This window comes from Falco rusticolus, chromosome 3 (genome assembly GCF_015220075.1).
Source record: "Falco rusticolus isolate bFalRus1 chromosome 3, bFalRus1.pri, whole genome shotgun sequence".
Lineage (NCBI taxonomy): Eukaryota > Metazoa > Chordata > Aves > Falconiformes > Falconidae > Falco > Falco rusticolus.
Genome location: NC_051189.1, coordinates 17,922,401 through 17,941,959, shown reverse-complemented (window position 1 = coordinate 17,941,959; position 19,559 = coordinate 17,922,401). Strand labels below are relative to the sequence as shown.

The window sequence follows — 19,559 nt, the reverse complement described above, 5'->3', positions numbered from 1 at the left end:
TATTACTAGCATGGTCTTGCAACAAAACAGAAACCGGGAGCTACCCCAGCATGCAAGGAAAATCTATGTGCCGAGGATCTAAAGGGCAGGTCTCTTACTAAGAAGATGATATAAAATCTTGGCTAAGCCCTGGTAGGATAAAGACTCCGATTTGTTTCTGTGAGCACTGTGGTGCTACTTTTGTATTTCTGATAATGGTACAGGTACATCCTTCTGTGAAAGGAGGAAAATTCCTACTGCCGCTGCTGAGATCCCGCTCAGTTTTATAAATATTTACCACAAGGCGTAGCAAGCCAAACTGAGCCTTCCTGCTGGGGTCAGAGATGGGCAGCAGAGTTCAGTCAATGGGTCTAGACTCAGGGGATCTGGCTGTGCCACAGGTTCTTTGCGTGGAGTCAGAAAAAGTGGCAAGAGCCCCACTGCTGGTATTGATTTTTATGAACGCTTGGCCACAGCCAAAGCTGCTGGAGAGCTTGATCTCCAGTTTCCCCAAGCCCCAGTATCCCACTGGTAAATTGGGATAACCATAGGGACTGATAATATGAGTGTGCTGTAAAGCTTATGAAGTTAATCTTCCAAGCACCCTGAGACCCTGGTATGGACAAAGCTACAGAAGTATTGCTATTTTTGAGCACGCACAGCCAAAGACCAGTAAACTGATCAAGTTCACCTTCAGAAAAGCGAATATTTTAATTTTCTCACATTAAACCTGCCCAGGGTAAACATGCTTCTATCCTCCTGCTGTTAAAATATGTTGCCATAAGTGTTTAGTGTAACATTTGACCTGTTTCTCTTGAATCTTCCTCGATTACGGTCAAACAATTTGCACTTCAATAGTTTGGGGGCTGCGCTGCATTTTCTGGGGTTGGAAGATAGCTTAGCTGTAAAAACTTGCCGGGGGTTGTAAAATGGCATCATGAGGCTGAGGCAAGGAGTACTTTATAAACGAGTTTTGGAGGGAGAAAGTCATTATACTTGGTTCCTCCCCCCCTAGGCTGTAAGCCTAAAAAATGATGGAGGTCTTCAAGGCTGTCTCCCTAAAACGGCTCTAAGACAAAGCTGCAGCAACTATTTGCCAGCTTTCTTATCCAACAGGTATAGCAGAGAGCCATCTGCGCAAAATGAAATGGCCTGGTTAGTAATACACTGGTGTGATATTGATTATATATGTTCAAAAAGGGACAGGAGAGGAATAGATGTGTGAGGACTGCCAGCCTCATGGACCAGGCCCACCATAAGGGACAGAGGAACCTACAGCAGCTAAGGGCTGTGTGCTCTTCCATCACCATATGGACCTTGGCACAGCAGACCCACTCTGGTCCCCTAGACCTTACCATCATAGAGAAGTTGCCACAAAGTCTTAATACTTGAAAGTCTAATGCCATGAAAATCTAGTATTTCCCCTCTGCACAGTGACACTTGAGGAACTGCATCATTTTTCCCAGATTCTCTCCTCCCCTTCCCGAAACACCTCTCAGCTTTGTTAACACACACCATTTAATAGGCATATTATTGTTTAAGTCCTCATAAACAGTACATCTATCCAGCAACAAGTAAAATAGCCAAGCCAGGCTGCCTGTTAACTTTCCAGCTCACCAGAGAGGTTGGAAATTGTACCACCAGCCCCTCTAGAACTGCCAAACAGCCCCATCAGTTCTGTTTGCGCCACCACTTTAAAGATGCTATATTCTAGTCCAAGGGACAGATAAAGACACGTTCTGAAATACATACTAAAGTACAGATAAATATACAAGCTGTCTCGGTGAATTAGTTACATGTGCAAATAGCTTCCTGGAAGAACAGGCTCAGTTTGACGGTTAAAATCTGATCCAAAATCCACAGGAATCATACACACACACACAAAAAAAAAAAAAAATCCCCTACTTTGAACCAGGGGCTCTGAACCAGGTTTGGTTCATTGGGAACGGATAACACTGGATAAGACACCTGCTGGGCAGTCTTTGGTCACTAATCCACTCCAGTTGTCCACAAAGGCTTGCGACAGTTGTCACCCTTCATGCCAGGCTCAGCGGGGAGGTGAGAGATGAATGCCTGGGAAAGCCAAACCATTCACCCCCAACCTTGTTATCTTCTGGATGGGGTCTGGGCAAAGCCGCAGGGGAGCATAGGTGAAGTATGCATTGCCACCGGCCATGCAGTACCTGCCTCCCAACAGGAAGAAGAGAGTTTGGTCTCCAGCACTTTCAATCTGTGGATACACAAGGGGAGAGGAAAAAAAGGAAAACAGTCTTAAAAATTCCAAGGATTTCTATTCAAGTAGTATTACAAACTGATGGAAAATTTTTCTCAAAGAAAGCAACTTCCCCTAAGGAGAGAAGAGCATGATTTCTAAAGTGGATGCCCCCACAGTCCGAGCACTGAAGTCCTGTAAAAAGCTCCAGGGAGGGCTTTAGCCTGTTTGCTCCAGGACAAATCCCCTCGGTTTGTAGCAGGCATCCCACTTTAGTTAATACAGAAGCTGCTTTTCATTCCTCCTGCCAAAGCAGCCTGGCCTGCCCAGTCCCGCAGTGAGGTCATAACTCAGGGTTGATCACATCACAGCACGTTGCCATGGCGATGCTTGAACTGTCACAAAGGATGTACGCTGTGATTTCACAGCAGATGGGCTGTGAGGGAGGAAGCCCTCATTTAAATTTTAAAAATTGCTTTAGTAATTAGCAAGAGCAATAGAAAAAAACATTCAAAAGAAAAGAAAAATCCCCAAACTGCCACTCTCAGCAAAGGTTACAGGATTCACGTGGGATCTGCAGGCCATCCGCAGGGGAGGTCTGCCAAGCTGCTGCTCCAAGTTCACCCAGCTCTTGGGGTCACTGATGGGTCCAAAAAAGCCTGGAGCTCACCCAGCTGCAGGAGGCCCAGAGCATCGGTGGGCGAGCGAAGCCCCTCTGGGCATCAGAGCATTTCAAAGCACGCCAGCGCCGGGCCAGCTGCCCTTCGCAAGAACCTGGTCAGAATGAATGGCAGAGGCAGGCGGAGGTCCCGCAGACTTTATTAAGACATGAACTGCCCAACAGAATGGGAGATGTAATGGCCTGGTTTCAGAAATTTTTAACAAGGGGCTGGCTTGGGTACTTCCATGACCCCCTTTAACACAGCATGTGAGGAGCCTAGAGTCACATGGATGTCCACGCACTTGCATCCTCCCATGGACATGGTGAAATGTTACCTCTCAGAGATGAGAATGAAAGCCCTTGGCCTCCTAATTCTCACAGCCCCACAGCTCTGACCCCCACAGCAGTCTACGCTGGCCTTGCCCTGCATCCTCAGCATCCCTCTCAGAAAGCCATAACCCAATTCCACCTATTGCCCCTCCGCTTGGGAACCAAGATCAACAGCAAACGATGGAGGCAGAGCAGAAGGTGTTAAGCTTTCCAGATAGCCATGGTACAGCGCTGCTTCCTCCTCAGGCTTCTCCATCCCCAGCAGAGGTGACCTTGAGGAAGCAAAGCCTCAGGTCCCCATCCTTGCAGCCACCACGGCTTGTTGCAGAGATGCCGGCATCCCCTCTCTTGCCACAGCAGCTCTCTTCCACATCACAGCAGCTCAGCAACCTCAAGGCAGAATTAAATCTCTCTCCCCTCCGCCTGCAGCAGGCAATGCACGTGGTGTTTCAGAGACCTTGGGCTGAGTCCTCATATTTAATGGGGAGAGCAGACTTCAATGCAGCATGTTCCTCATTTGTTCAGTGACTAACTGTTGATCTCTCTAAGAATAAGCCAGATGGTTCCCGTGATAAGTGATCAGCTCTCCTGGAGTTTTTGAAACAGAAAAAGACAGATGCCTGCGTGCCTCTTGCCAGGACCCATCTTAAGCTCAGGCGACGAGTGCAAATGCTTAGGGAGGTTGTGTTCAGGGGATTCTCTCCATCCAGGCTTAGCAATTAATCTTCCCCATCAGCCCTGTGTCCTGAAGGGGAAGCATCTTGCCTTCTGACAGCTTCCCCCGGCTTAAGGGTGCTACAAATCATAAGGTCAGCCCTTATAATTGGATCAGACCTTGATATTGCTTTGCTCTTCCGCACATTTATATTAACATCTCATTTTGCAGACAGCGCATCTGATCAGTGCTTCCTACCTCAGCTTGCATTTACACACCCTGGCGACTGAAAACACTGGTAGGACTGACAAAGTGTTTTAACAAAGGAGAAAGCATGATTTGAGGCGCTGTTTTGCTGGGGTTAAAAAAGAACCACACACACACGCAGGTTGGGGAATGAGTGGCAAACACATGAGGCAAAAGAGCTTTGTTCCTTGGCCACTGGTCTGCACAAGGTGTGCTGACCACCAGCCAAGCACTGCTCTCTGCCTTCAGCACAGGCATCAAGATTTCCACAAGGGGCAGGGGGGGCGCAGGGGAAAGGAGCGGTGTTTATCTGCTGACTTATTTTTAATTTGTTTTTACCTTGATTTCTATTGCTGACTCTCTAGAAACTCCACTGCTGAGTTGTCATTAAAAACATCAAGTGAGAGCTGGGGAATGGCCATACCTGTGCAGGGTAAGGAGAATGGGGTGGAAGAGGACTTAGCAGCAAGGTGTAAAATTAGCGATTGAAGCTGAGCTTGGTTCTCCCTGAAACCACCTTTAAGGCCACAGATTGGCTTGCCAGCCTAGGGCTGGTTCACACTACCTGGGAGAAGCAAATGCATCCCAAAGCTCACTGCCCACCCATGTGCTGCTGCATCCTGCAGGCAAAACTCCACTTGTTCTTACACTGTTAGGCCAGCGTGAAAATGGGCAAGACGTAGCCACACACTCAACAGAAAATGACTCTTCAGTTCCTTTATTCACATGCCTCTATTTTGGCTCTTAAAGGATGCACATTCCCTTCGAGCATATTTATGCAGTCTCTTCAGAGCGAAATTCTGAGCTGTACCTCCGAGAGAGGGAATCAGATCTGTAATGCTGACTCAGCCTGCAATTTCACAGGATTAAACAGTCAGAAAGAAACCATTAAGCTGAAAAAGATTGAAACGTATGTGACAATACATATGTCAGACACTCATCTCCTCATCATAAAAAAAAAATATCTATATCTCGGTACACAGTTCATTATCTCTGACCAAGGTATTATTTCACAGGCAAGCTTGCAACTTCATCTGAGGACTTTATGAGGCAGATGTCACTTTAAATCTAGAGAAAGTGCACAGAGGAAATGGAGAGGGCACTAGATTTAAAGCAAGCAAGTGCTCTGCCCTCACTTTCCTGGGAAATTGTGCATGCATGTTCACTGTGCTTTGTAATCAGTGTTGCTTCCATTGTATTATTAATTAAAAACAGAGAGGCTTTATGCAAAAGAAATTTAAAAATGCAGATTTCCTTTTTGCATATTCTGTAAGAGCCATTTCCATTTTGTTATGTTACCCTGCATCATTTTAATGTTAGATTTCTAAAACTGAGTTACACAACAAGACTTAGCATGAGTATTCACCTCACATTCATCACTGATACTTGTTTGCCTGATTTCCCAAGGAATCAAAGCTTTTGTAATTATAAACTCTAATCATAAACACAGTTCTCCCATCCCCTCGTAAACTTTTGATCCTTTCACTTAACTTCAATTAAATTTGACAGAATCAGAGCTAACCGACTAACCTCAAGTTTCCTAAAAGGCAGCATGTGGGTAGCGGTGCCACACAGACTGTTGGTCCCACTGCTCAAGATTCAGAGGAGGAATTTGATGACCGAGTTGAAAACCGTTCACAAAACAGACCTCCACGCACTATATTTTGCACTTCGATGTGGGAAAATGCAAAGTCGCACACAAGCAGGTATCCTTAGACTTACCTGCAGGGTCTGAGCAGCTTCTCTAGCAGTAACATTAAACACACTGTGTTCAAAAAGTTGTCCTTAGTTTGTTCCTTTAGGACAGCACTAGCAATCGCCACGATTTTAAACCCACATTCCCCTCACCTTAAATACAGTGAGTTATGCCCCATTTTTAATGTCCTTTCAGCTCCTTGTTTGTGTGACATCACCCAGGGTTTGGGGGAAGGCAGACGAGCCACACTAGGAGCCTTCCTTTGTGCAGGGATGGCTGTGACCTCAGGTTGGAACTCTCTTCGTGCCAACCCGGGCTTCAGGTCTGAAACCCCGGGCACGGCTCCCATTGACAGCCCTTTTTTGCACTTGAAAGGCAGTATTAGCTGCCGTATCACCCTATCCATCAAAGAGCCTTTCGCATTTGGCAAGGTAAAAGAAGTTAAAGAGGCCTTAAAGTAAAGTTGTCAATTAGGATGAGAGCAAGCAGATGATTTTTCGCCTGCTTTCCCGTTGATGCACCCTTTCAAGAACACTTTATATTCATAAGCACAGTAGTCTTATTTAAACTTTGGCTTTTCTCTTTTTCCAAATCATAGAAAAAGAATTTGAGACAGTAGGGAAAAAAAGTGTATCCTGGGGGGAAATATTTTTGCCTCCTAAAATATCTTTTTTTTTTTCCTCCCAGGCATTCAGAATTCAGAAATATTTCCAGAGCTGAACAGCTGCCGAACACTTAAACAAAATAAGAAAAAAGGCATTTCCACTTTTTTTTTTAAAACAAAAACAAAAAAAACCACCAACCCTCTAGGGAGGAAAACCAGAGTTCAATGAGCATCCACAAGCTCTAATGGTCATCTACCGTGCCCCCAGCAAGCGCGGAGGGGATGGCTAGGCTTGTCCCTGATCGATCTAGCTTCGATCTAGAAAGAAGTGGGAAAGTTAGCAGGAATCTGGGAGCTGGTGGCAGCGAGGAAGGAGGAATCCATTCTGTTATCAAATACTCGCAGAGACGGTACTCAATCAGGCAGGCAGAAACACGCCTACTCAGAGAAGGGTATCCCTGCACAGAAATCTCTTGACACTGCTTTGACATATTTACGTTCTTCCTCGATTATTCACTTGCAATAACTTCGAGCTCCTCTTCTGACACTAATACCAGCCAGTCCCCAGCCCTCCACGGGGAAGGGAAAGAAAAATGTTCCCTGAGGAAGCTCTGCAGCCGGGATAGGGGCTGCAGCCCTGCGAGCCCCAGCGCCGGTGCTGCGGGGCAGGGCGAGAGCCGGAGCAAGCGGAGATTTAAAGCCTTGGGGGGTTTAAGTATACAATTAAAATACTAATTTAACGCGATCTAATCAAAGGTACGGCATGGTAGATAGCACACCCCTGGAGTTACAGTGAGATTACGCTACTCCTACGTCCTATTAGCCTGGACTTGTTGGAAGATGTGCTATCTAGAAGAAAGATACAATCGGTAATTTTTTTCTTTTAATTAATCCATTGAAGTAAACAGAAAATAGCCCGGGCCCTATCTGTCTGCATCTCTGTGGGAGAAAGGCAAAGAGGCGCAAGAGTTCAACGACAGTTTTAAACTGGGGGGACGGATCCCGGCGATGCAGCAGCGGAGCAGAGATTCCAGCAGCATCCCTCGGGAATACACACCACCTCCTGCAAAGCGATAAACAACCACCGCCTGAAGTCCCCCTAAAATCGGGTGGCTCGGAAAACCTCCGTGGCAAGGCGAGGATGGAGGAACGCTCCCCCACCGGCCCCGGTAACCCGCCGCGTCTCGGAGGGGGCAGCCTGGCGGCATAGCTTCGGCCAGCCCCCAGCATCCCACCGCCCGCCCCACAGCGGGGGTCCGGCACCCCCGGCGGGGGTCTAACCTCGCCGTCCCTATAGCGGGGCTCCGGCCCCCGCCGTCCCTATAGCAGGGGGTACCCCCCCGCCACGCCAAGGTGGGGGTCCCGTCCCCACGTCCTAGAACGGAGGTGCAGCCTCTGCCATCCCCACGCGGGATCCCGGACCGAGGGTCCTTACCCCCCGCCCCAATGCCAAGGGTCCGCACACCCCTGGCGCCGCCACGGCTCGCACCGCCCGGGGTGGGCGTGGGAGGCCCGCCGCGAACACCCGGATCCGCCCGGGGGATGGGGGTGCCGGGGGGGGCGGGGGGCCGTGACGTTCCACCCGTGGAGCGGGACGGGGGGGGACACCAGAGATGTCACCGGCCGGGCCGGGCACGGACCGGCGGTGCCGCCGGACGGGCTGCGGAGCGCGCGGCGGAGCCCACGCGCGCGGCGCGCGGGGCGGGTGGCGGGGGGGGGGGGGGGGATGCGCGGCAGAGCCGCGGGGCTGAGCCGCGGGAGGCGCGGGGGGCCGGGCGCGAGGCGGCGGGGGGGCACGGCCCCGCTCGCAACTTTCCGCCGCGCCGAGGGACCCCGGCGGCCGCGCCGGCGGTGGTATCGTATGCAAATACGCACGCTGACGTCAGAGATCATGTGGGTTTTGGCGTAGATCCCCACCGATCGAGGGCTCTTTTTTTTTTCCCTTCTTTTTTTTTTCTCCTTTTTTTTTCCTCTACCCCCCCTCCTTTTTTTTTTTTTTTTTTCCCGCGGCGGGGACGGGGCGGCGCGCGTGTGCGTGCGTGCGCGCGTGGCGGGGCGCGCGTGTCTCCCCGCGGGCCGGCGCGGCGCGGCGGGGGCGGGGGCGGGGGGCGCGGGGTCCCGCGGCCGCGGGCTGCCGCGGCGGAGCCCCGGTGCCGCTCCGCCCGGGACAGTCGGTGCCGCCGCCTTGGGCGCAGGTAGGAAACTTCCCAGGCGGGCTCCCCCCCCCCCCACCCCACCCCAACCCCCCCCCCGACCCCGGCGGCGCGGCGCCCCCCTCCCCGGCCGCCCCCTCCCTGCACACGGGCACTCGCCGCCGCTCCCGCCCCGGCCGCTTCGCACCCAACTTTTCCTCCCGCAAAAACTGTCCGGTTCCCGGGACCCGGGAGGGGGGGCGGGGGAGACCGCCGCGGGGTGGGAGCCGGGGGGGGGGGAAGTGTTTGGGGTGGGCTTTTTAATTATTTTTAGCTATATTTTTAATTTTTTCGCCATGCAGCCTCCTTCCCCCGCGCCCTCCTCCCCGCTCCCCGCGCCGCCTCCCGATCGCAAGTTTGGGTGAAGGGGGGAAGGCAGGAGAAGGGGGGGGGGGGGGGGAGGAAAAAACATGTCTACGTTTGTCTATGTCGACATCAGCAACACAAAATATGGCGTCCGCTTTCGACAGGGCGTTACGTAGAGGCGAGCAGGGCGATTTTGTCAGTGCGGTCTCTAAAAAGGAGCCGCTGGCTGGCAGGGCGGGGGGCAGCCGCCCCGGGGGGGCTGCAGGCGCGGGGGGGTCCGGGCGCCGCCGCCACGCGTGTCTCCGCGCCCGCGGCCGCACTTGGCAGCGCTTTCTGCTGGTTTAATTTTTGATTAATTGTTTTTTTCCCTGCCCCCCCCCCCCCCTCCGCCGCTGTGAGCCTCCCCGTGACGGCGGGGCCGTGGCGCGGGGGTCGCTGCCGGTGGCCGCGGAGCGCGGCGGGGCGGGGCGGAGCGGAGCGGCCGGCACCGAGCCCGGAGCGCGGCGGGGCAGAGCCGGGCGCCCGCTCCATCCCTCCCGCAGCCTCGGCGAAAGTCTCTGCCTGCCTCTGGCATTTGTGTTTTCCCCGGGATGGGGAGATTTGGGGAAGCTCGGCCTTTGGCATGTTGCATCCACTTTTTTTTTTTCTTTTCCCTTTTTTTTTTAGGAGAGGTGACTTTCCCTTTTGTTTTAGCTGATTTCCAAAGCCATCACACAACCGTCTCCTTCTTCCCCCCCCCCCCCCCCCCCCTTCTCTCTCTCCCTCTGGGATGAGGGAGACAGCAAATGACAGAATTTTCTCCCCTCTTTGCTAGGAGTAAAACTTGGAAGTGGAGTTGGAATGTGCCTGCCTGACTTTGGGGTATCCCTTTGCCCAGCTCTTTCCCGAGCCCTTTTGTTCCCTTTTTCCTGGGATTCCCTCCTGTGGGAGACAGCTTGGTGGGGGGGCATGGCCCCGATGCCCTCCCGCTTTGGGCTGCCCAGGCACCTCTCTGATGGAGGCTCTCCATCCTCTCAGAGCAGGTGCTCCCATTAAATCCTGGGAGCTTGCAAGGACCCTGCCCTGCAGGGCAACTCGGCAAAAAGTTTTAGGCTGGAAGGTGGAGAGCAGAAAGGGGGGAAAGCATCCAAAGGAGAAGGAATTGGAGGGAAGAGGAGGGATCTTGCTGGGTGGGAAGGTGACTGGGTGGTCAGGATTGCTGGGTGTCAGCACCTCCTCCCAGCTGGGTGCTGGGTGGGCCGTGGGGAGCAGCAGGTGAGGGTGCTGGAGCCTGCGGTGCCTGGTGAGGCTGCAACTCTGGCAGCACAGGGGCTCCCTCGAGGGGGTCACAGCCGAAGGCTGTCTGCTAGGCAAAACTGGTCTTTCCTATTGGATTTTTTTGTCCCACGGGTGTCAAGGTCCCAGTTCAGGAAGGGATCGTAGCACATCCTTTAGTGGAGCAATGTTAGTCATCCCAAAAATAAACTTTCCAAATTGAGGCTGAGAACTAAAATGTCAAATGTCTCAACGTAATTCTTTTACAGCAAATGAGGGTAAATGATTGCCGCTCTCTGATTTGTCATCCAGCTCACCTAAAATAATCCACATGTAGTTGGTCAATAAATTGTCTTTTAAAAAAAAACCACCTCCAGATTAAACTTTGCATGGAGCTCGTCCCTTCTAGCCAGGGCTGGGATATTTGTGCAGGCACAGGTGTGACTAGCAGGGGTCTCATGGCTCTAGCAGAAACCTTTTGCATGTGGCCTTACTGGGAAATGCCATGTGAAGTAACACTGCTGTGTGTAGCTGTGGTTTTATTAGACCGGTAGAAGAGTAATTTTGTTGTTCAAGAGGTATCTGTGACCGGAGTGCTTTGCCAGTGTAATATATTCCTGTCCCGGTAAAGCCTTTCTAATGTAGATGTGGCTTCAGTCTGTTGTATGAACTCAACAGCTCTTTGAAACACAGAATTGCAAATTGATCTCCAGGTCAGGGAAAGCAAGGTACTGGCCTGCAGTTGGGGAGAATATAAATGCCCATGCATTTATATCCTTCTTAGCCCATGCATTTTTAAAGTTGTTGGCCAGTCCTTACTTTACTTCAGCAGCTGTGTGCACGTTTATCCCCTTCCAGCCTTCTGCAGAAATGAATGACCAAGAGCTGTCCTGTGTTCGTCCTCTCTTCTTATACCTGTGATGAACTCAGTGCTGGAAAGCGCTTAGAGATGTGTACAGCTCAGTTATCAGCCTGGACCCTGTGTGATTACTCACCTTTATAAAATGACATTTTTCTGCCTGCTCCCCCCCCAGAAGTTCTCCAGTTTCATCCCACTGGACATCTCTGCTGTCAGTGTTTGAAAGGAGCACGCTCCTTCCAACTGCTTTCTCTCCAAGTACCACTTTTTTTCCCCTTTTTACCCTGGTTACAGGGTACAACAATTTCTAGACAGTGTCTGTAAAATCAATAATCCATTGTATGAGGCAGCCCAAGTTGGCAGCATCATGTTTTGGTTCTTTTTGTTAGGGAGGCAAATTTTATTGTGTTTTTATTAAAAGTCAAAAAAAGAAAGCTAGCATTAAATATAGCAAAGTTACTTGCTGCTTTTTACATTTTCAAACCAGTTTCAAACTGCTGCAGGCTGGAACGAGAACACAGCAGGTTTTGCTCATCCTCGTACAAGGTGAAGATTTTAATGCCAGGCATGACATCACTGTATTTGCATGTGTGACATCTTTGGGTTTTACTCCTTTTAGCTTTGCTCTAACTCGGATGATCCTCAGCAATATTATTCGGAGTGTCTTCTGGTTGGGATGTTTTGACTCACGTATAGATTGTTTTCCTGTGCGTCCACTTAAGGAATGAAAACATCCACTGAAAATAAACCAAAACAGTATTTTGATTACAATTTGTTTAGAAATGGACAGTGGCACAACTGACTTCCTTAGGATTTTAGCATGGCTGTCAGGCTGCAGTTAAAGCTGCATTTGCTTTTTGTGTGGAGAGAGTGTAATTGTAGTTTTGGCTTTCATGTGTGAGGATAATTCAGCAAGTGTGTTCTTTCCTTAAAAGTTACTTGCAAACTGAGGTTGTAACATGCACAGCTGGATGTCGGTATCTATTCATATTGAAAGTAAGTAATAAACAAAAGGAGGCATTGAAATAATCTATAAAGGCATCAATTTAAAGCCATTAAAGTAATTGCTGGTCTTCTGTCAAGGTGTGTTTACATGTGTCACGTCAGCTGGAACTAATATTTGTGGTGTTAGTTTATTTTATCAACCCTTCAAGAACAGATGGGTCTGAAGTTTACTGCCATGGTATGGATCAGTCCTGGGGTAGCAATAAGTTTGGGTTTTTTCTGAAGAAGCCAGAAGAGCTGTTGATTTCCAGAACATTACAAATACTTTTCATACAGGGTAGTAGTTGAGAGTTTGGTTTGCAACGGTGTAGCAAAATGGGAATGAAATGAATTGGCCCTGGGAAGATGAAGGGAAGAGAGCTCAATTCCAGCCTTGCCATCCGGAGGCAGTTCAGACATTACCAACACACCCCTCCCCCCCCAAAAAAAAAACCCAAAAAACCCTGCCATGCTTTTGCAAATCAGGAGGGTGGGTTGTTTGATTGTTTTGTTTTAAGAAAGATGAACTTGGGGTTGTTTCAAGAAACTCTGTGGGACTGGATATAAGACAATGCGCTTGGCAAGCCTTTCACAGAACCATGGGGCCCAAAACCAGTTTCGGAAGTGAAACCTGAATTTTCCATAAGCTGAGTTCATGTAAGATGACCAGTATTGTGAGTCGGCTGGTGAAACCGGGAGATCCAGTCAAACTGAGGGAGATGTGTGAAATGATTTTGTGTATTTAGCACTGAACAAGCCTCAAATGGCTGTTTTTTGTTAGCGAGCAGAGGGAGGACGGCGCAGGCAAGCAGAGGAGGTTTTGGCATCGGTAACTGAGAGGGGACTTAAAGTCCCCTTGGTGTGGGGGTATTCTGGTAGCCGAGGACATGGGTTATGGTGCAGTATCCCCTTGAATTCGCGGATGAGATGGCATGTGCCCGAGCTGCCTGCAGCAGGCAATGCCCTGAGCGGGGCTGGCAGTGGGAAGGCTCATGTCGGCGCTTGGCAGAGGGGAGCACTTGCCATCTGGAGGGCTGACGGGGAAGGGAGGAAGGGTTGGGAAGCGAATGGGGAAGAAGGTGATCTGTAACGCCTGTGTGGTTAGAAATCGCACATCGGGAGTGGAGCGGGGGGGATTTCAGCGAGTTTTGACAACCTTTTCTGAATTGGCCTGGTGTGCAGGGTACATGCTGGGTGGTGAAAGCAGGGCGCGTGCAAGGAATGCAGTGTCACTCTGGCAACGAGCCTCCCCAGATACATCTACAGTTTATATCTTCTCCAGCTTGTGGCCCTCGAGCAGACTTGCCAGCCGAGACCTTATCTAGCGAAGCGAAGCTCGTTCACCACTTTCTTGCCTCTCAAATTAACTTTTGCAGACGTTTTGGGAGGAATTTGCAGATGCCCAGCCGGGCTGCCCCATAGACTGCAGATTAAGCAGCGTTGTGGTCCAGGCTCACCCCTGGGCTCAGTTGCCATCTACACCATTCACAAGCTCCAAAGTGATATAGGTCATCTCCATCTCGTGCTGCCCCTCATCTCACAGCCGGGGGAGACCTTCTGGCTGCCCACCTCCTGGGGCTCTGGCTCCAAGGGCAACCCCAGCATCCATAAGATCATAGAACTATAGGAGGGTTTGGGTTGAAAGATCATCTCATCCAACATCCCCTGTGATGGGCAGGAAATGGCTCAAATCCCCATCCAGCCTGACCATGAACACTGCTAATGGTGGAGCATCCACAGCTTTGCTGGGCAACTTGTTCCAGTGGGTCACCACCCTCACTGTAAAAAATTTCTTCCTTAATGTCCAATCTTAACTACCCTCTTTAAAACTTTTGCCTCTTGTCCTATCACTACAGTAAATCACTACTTCTTACAGGGAAAAAGTAAGCATGTATGTATTTCAGACTACATAATATCTCATTACACAGGGTACCCAACACCTAGGAGTGCATGAGCGCTTTGGTGGGGTCAGCATCCTACGACCATGCCAAGAAATTGCTCCTTGGGTGAATTTTCTGGTTGTGACTTTATCCTCCCAACCCCGTGCGATGAGTTTGGTAAGTGGCATCAGCAAGAAATGCCCCTTTGCTGGTGTAACAGCCTTTCTGCTGGCAGGTTTTGCTAGTGCAGCTACCTCAGTGACGTGTCCTGCCCTGGCTGATTGAACCGCATGGTAAGTGTTAGCGGTACACACCTGACATGAGATGTTCCCATGCAGAAATGTCTGTGTCATGTGCTTGTTCAGCTCTTGATGCCTGCACATCAACACCCCTCTCTGGGAAACCCTTTTTACTGCTTGAGTTAAGCCCCAGTTAAGCCCAGTCCTCCCTGCAGGAGCGGGTGTTGGAAGCTCTGGGGGACAGGAGCAGACGCATCCTGGCTGAGACACAAGTGGCTCTGTGCACGTCCTGGGGTTTTCTCCAGACAAGTGTTACCTGACCACAGCATAGTTCAGTTCGCTTGGGAGACTCCTCCACTTCCTGAAATTCAGCCTCTCCTGGAAAAATGTGGCAAAGCTGAAAACAAAGTTACTTCCCTTGTGTTACTCCATTCGCTTTCCCCTTATCTGTGGGCTTGCATGGAAACAGTTTTGGTCAGAAGCAACTCTCTGTGGCACTCCCTCCTTTCTTAAGTGATATATATATAGATATAGATATATAGATATATATATGTAAAAGTATTATTTTTTAGCTTGCAGCATATTGATGGTGTGATTTACGGTGTGGTCCCAGTTGGCACCAACGGAGGGGATAATTAACTTCATGCGAGCCGTCAGAGAGGTGGGGTGGGAATTTCTCACAGTAGTTTCCATACCCCACCATGGCCCTGAAGTCTTAGTTTTCCTTGCCTCTCATTTTTCCCCATTCTTCCCGTCCTGACCTTATTTCCCCTCTTAAATGCTAAATATTTTTTTAAATCTGCAACCTCAAATTACCTGTTGATTTTGGCTTCTCTTTTGTCATTGTCTGTTGTTCCCACAATTTTCTAGTAAGTGTTAAAACTGCATATTTCACTCGCTGGAGCTTAAAAAAAGAAAAAAAGCACAAACAAGTGGAAAGGGATTTTCTTGTTTGTTTTGAGTCAAGAACCATAACTAAGGAAGCTTCAAGTTCAGGGTTATTTAACCTGTTGTCCGGTCTGATGAGTGGAGGAAGAAGTCCTGTGAGCAAAGCTGTATAGGGAAGAATGCATCTCCTTTCTTTTGAAGCAGAATCTTGTGGTTTGTGCGTTTTTTTTAAATAGCACCCAAAAAAAGCAGGTTCTGGGCTGCTGCTAAAGGCACCCTCAGAAGGGTTTAATAAAATGGCAGTGTTTTTCAAGAACTCTGTGCCCCTTCCCTTGCCTCCGATGTATGTGTTTCTTTTTCTCACCCTGCAAGCTTTGGATGTTTTTTTTTAATATCTCTCAACCTAATTTCATGCTTATTAGTTTCAGTTACTTTACGTTACACTTAGATAGCAGGAGTGGGAAAATACTTGTTCTTTTTAAAAATCTTATTTGCTGGAAGAAAATTCCAGAGTAAACAGTTGGAGGTAGTAAGTTTTGTTGGATTTCAAAGAGTGCTGGGACAGAGGCCCTGGGAAGCGATGTGGGGAGGTTTTGTGTCCTCTCCTGCAGGGAGAAGCCAGTACGAAGCAGACAGCGCCGGCATCTCCGAGCTTTGCTGCCGGGCTGGCGGAGTGCTGCTGATTCACTCTCACACGAAATAAAGGAAAGTCCTGATGGTTCTGGCCTGAAGTGTTTTTGAGGAGATGCCTTCCCCACCCGTCTTCCTGCCTCCCACCTCTAAAGCAAATATGTTTTGTTGTGGTTTTTTGGTTTTTTGTCAGCATCCTCTTCAGCACGAACTGTCAGGCACCGCAGGGAGTTTTTCCTTGTCTTTTGTCTCTCCAGAAACTGATTTATTTAAATGATATGCTAGGAGCACACTGCTGTTACAGGCTTTGGTGCTTGTCATCTGCTGAGCTTAGGTACAGTTTCTGTGAAAATTGGGGAAGATTGGGTTATGCCAGAGGATCACGGTCCCCCCAGAGCTGAGGTTTTTCTGCATTTTTCCAAAGATTCCCCTTCCTGGTCTTCTGAGAAGAGTGGTGTTTGGTTGGACCTCTTTATTTCCAAGTGACTGAAAGGCAAGGAAGTTGCTTGACTGCTCAGCTCCCTCCTGGGGAGAGCGCTTGGTGTTTTCCACCAACCTGGTGGTTGTTCGCACTGCTATCGCTGCTCCCACCTGTGGGACCACTGCACCAACACCCTCCTTTTGCTCAGCAAAAGGTGGTTACAGGTCCTTTATCACTCATTTATTTCATTGTCACTGTCCGGCATCCCCATGACATCGCTTGCAGCCTGTCACAAATGTGATGCTGCTTTTCATTACTGTCATGTAATGCATGGTACCAGGAGTCATCGTGACCTGGCAGCTGCAGAATTTTGAGATCTGTTCCTCATCTCTCAGGACTGGGCAGCCAGGTTGTTTTGAGAGCCGGAAACCCTTTTACCTGGGCTTTAACCGAAGGCACAGGTCTACCCAGCCTGTGCTCAGGTACAAGCATCTTGCCAGGAAGGCACCAGCTCCACTGTGTTACATTTTTGAGAGTTAGGTTTCATTTTATTTGAGAAGCTGGCAGTGATAAGATGCTGAAAAAGCCTTGTGTGGGGTTTTTGAACCAGGGAAAGTGCCTGGGGATGCTGTGTGGGAGCGCTAGCAAACACAGCAGAGCCCCCAGCACAATCATGCTGGATGGCTGCGTGCAGGGGTCAGTGGCTGCTGAGGACCTGCAAGATTTTGCCCAGCTGCTGCGAGTGGGAAGTTTCCAGGTGCAACTGGTGCTGAATAAATTCAGAGGACACTGCTGCCTTAGGAAACCTTTACTTCCCTCTGCCTATCTGGGATCATCCAGCACAAGGAAAGAGTAAGCTCCACACGTGGTTTAAAGCAATAGGAGGGACGAGGAAGAACAATGTCTTCGGAGAGAACTGTTTTCTTAACTGCTCTTTGCTTGGCATCTTCTGTTTCTTTAGAGTTAGAGCATCCTCACAATTTTACTGTTGCCTAAACAGTTTTTACAGAATGCCCCTCCTCTGCCTATCTGCTGGCATCTTGTCTGCCTGTCTTGCGGTTATGTTGAAGGGATGAGGTGATTTGGGAAATACTGCTCAGGGCAAACACAAGTTTCAAAATTCACAGTTAATCTGATACAGGGGAAAAAATGTTAGCTCTAAAGTATTTTGCTTTCAAGCCTAAATATACTTGAAGTGCCTTAAGTGATGCTTGCTTGTCCTGTTATCCTCGATCTTCATCTTGCCTATGAGTACCTTATTTTCATGTTTTACCGTATTTTTCCATGTTCACTGTCTGTGTGACGGTCCAGGAGAAGTGTGCAAACACTCAGTGCATGTCTGAGCCAGGAGAGGAGTGTCACAAGGTATTATTTATGCCAAAAAGAGCTCATGCATAGGGATGATCTTAGCTCCGGCCCCATCACTTCTGCAGCAGCAGATCAGAGTGCCGAGTTGGTGGATTTAAAGTTAATCTCCTGAAATCTGAACTCCTTTTTGTTTGCTCTGCTCTTGTTTCTTGGCAAGCAGCGGATGGTCTTGTTCTCTCCGCAAAGCACTCAAGAGCGGGTGCTTTCAGCCTCAGGGTCTGCAGCTCTGGGGAGCAGGGGGTGACCAGGCAGCAGCACACCCCTCGCCAGCTGGCCCCGATTCCCTGCTGAGCCCTCTACACCTTTCCCACAGCATTTCTAAGGGACTTAAATATGGTGTGGTGTTTTTTGTTTTTTTTTTTTAAATTAAGAAAAAAAGGGACAAACCTCTGTCTGCACCCTCTGCCCAGTTGGGGAGGAAGTACATTGTAAAGTGCGTGTTTTGCATTTTTGATTTCTTTGTAGTACCCTCTTCCTTGCCCTCTTCCCTCACCTGCCTGTTTCCACCCTGCCATCACTTTGGAGAGCTCTGTCTGCATCCCAGCAGGGAGCCTGCTGTGCTAGGGTGCTCGCAGGGCAGGGAAAGCTCCTTTCCATCCACAGGCAAAAGAGCTTTTGTGGTGCTTGGTGGAGTGAGGGACCTGCTTTGAAATGCGCTATTAAATCTGAAGCACCCCCTGAAATGTGAGCGAGGTGCTTTGAGAGGAGGGTATTGGATATTTAACATCAGCACTGCTGCATCCCAGTATTGGTGGTGATGTAAACAGTATGCAGTACTGTAGGGCAACGAGCTTGTGGCTCTTTGCAGGCTGTGTTACTCACAGAAGGTCACGGGCAGCAAGAGGGGATGGGGATTACCAGTGTCCCTGCCATGCTTTTAACTTTTCTTTTTGATGTTTTGTGTGTGACGGCATGAGGTGTAGTTTGCTGCCTTTTGGAAACAGTGTACTTGCACAGGAAAGCTGCATTCGTACCTGAGCCTCCTCTCTGTATCGATTTCTTTCAGCCAGTGTTGGAATTTGATCACATTTTTCAGTTAGCTGCCCTGGACCCATTGCATCCTTTCCTGTTTCCCTCTCCCTGGCAGAAGCAGTACCCCACAGCCGGTGCAGCTCTCGCAGGACCGCTCAGACTGGCTTGTGTTTTCGTCTAACCTGCTTCTGTTATTTTATTTTATTTTTGAATCTGCCTGTGTTTTGTTCATGCCACTGTAGATGGGGATTTTATTTGTTCCTTCTCGCTCTTGTCGTGACCTTTTTGCTGTACCTCAGGGTGGAGGCTGCTACCATGTGTCACTGTCATGTTGGGTTTGGTTTGTGCATCTAGGCACTGCCGTAGCATCCTCCAGAAGAGTTCCCACACCAAGCCTGTGGCACAGATCAGCCAGGAGACCCTTCTTGTGCTCAAATTTGTGATTGCTGGTCTGCACTACAGCAGAGAAGGTCTGTGATTTGTCACCATTTATTATTGGTCTTTTACATGTAGGTACTCATCTTGAAACACTCTTCACATTTTGCTGTGGCCACTTGGCTTGGTTGGGGCTGCAGCTTGATTAATTTTTCGCTAGTGTATGAGTGGCCCTTGTCCCTTTGTTGTGTTTTAAAGTCAGTAAAAAGTACTCAGAAAGTTGGGAACAGCAAGTTTGACACATACTTAGTACTGAAACTTCTACAGTGTAGCTAGAGAAGGAAAAATACCAGGAATCTTACTACATTTTTTTCTTTTTTTTTTTTTTAATTTAAACTGGAAGCTATGTAGGAAGCTGATTAAGAAACATTTGAAGTTGGGTGGGTTTTTTTGGTCATGAAACTTCTTTTTTACTTGTCTGCGGTTTTAAAATATCCATTCTTAAATTATGTGAAATAAACGGTATGAGGGTGAGGCACAGGCCAATGCACATCTGGGTTTGGCAGGGTTCTTCATACATGAAGTTTCATCCTTAATGTGATTTAAATAGTTCAGGGTATTAAAGCCTTTAAATCAAGGTTTATAACGACTTTAAGATGCTCCCCACTTAAAGCATGAAGGAGTGTTACATGCTGTGGGTTTTAAAAGGAAGCACTATACATTAATTGCTAATTACGTACTTAATTATTAAGTTCAAATAGTGATATTGTTTTTCCAAGGCATGTTTGGCAAATGATGGTTTTTAATC

At 49.0% G+C, this 19,559-nt stretch overlaps 1 protein-coding gene across 3 annotated transcripts in view; it reads left to right on the top strand.

Moving 5' to 3' along the window:
- Window positions 1-8,460: 8,460 nt before the first annotated feature.
- Window positions 8,461-19,559, top strand: part of ZHX2 (zinc fingers and homeoboxes 2) — a 76,618-nt gene continuing 65,519 nt past the window's right edge. Inside the window, exons 1-2 of one of the 3 annotated variants that reach the window (XM_037378668.1) lie at window positions 8,474-8,578; window positions 13,907-14,035. The gene's annotated coding sequence lies outside the window, so the exon portion shown is untranslated. Of the gene's footprint in view, window positions 8,579-13,906; window positions 14,036-19,559 lie in introns of all 3 variants that reach the window. The other 2 variants (XM_037378667.1, XM_037378669.1) reach the window with 2 other exon arrangements.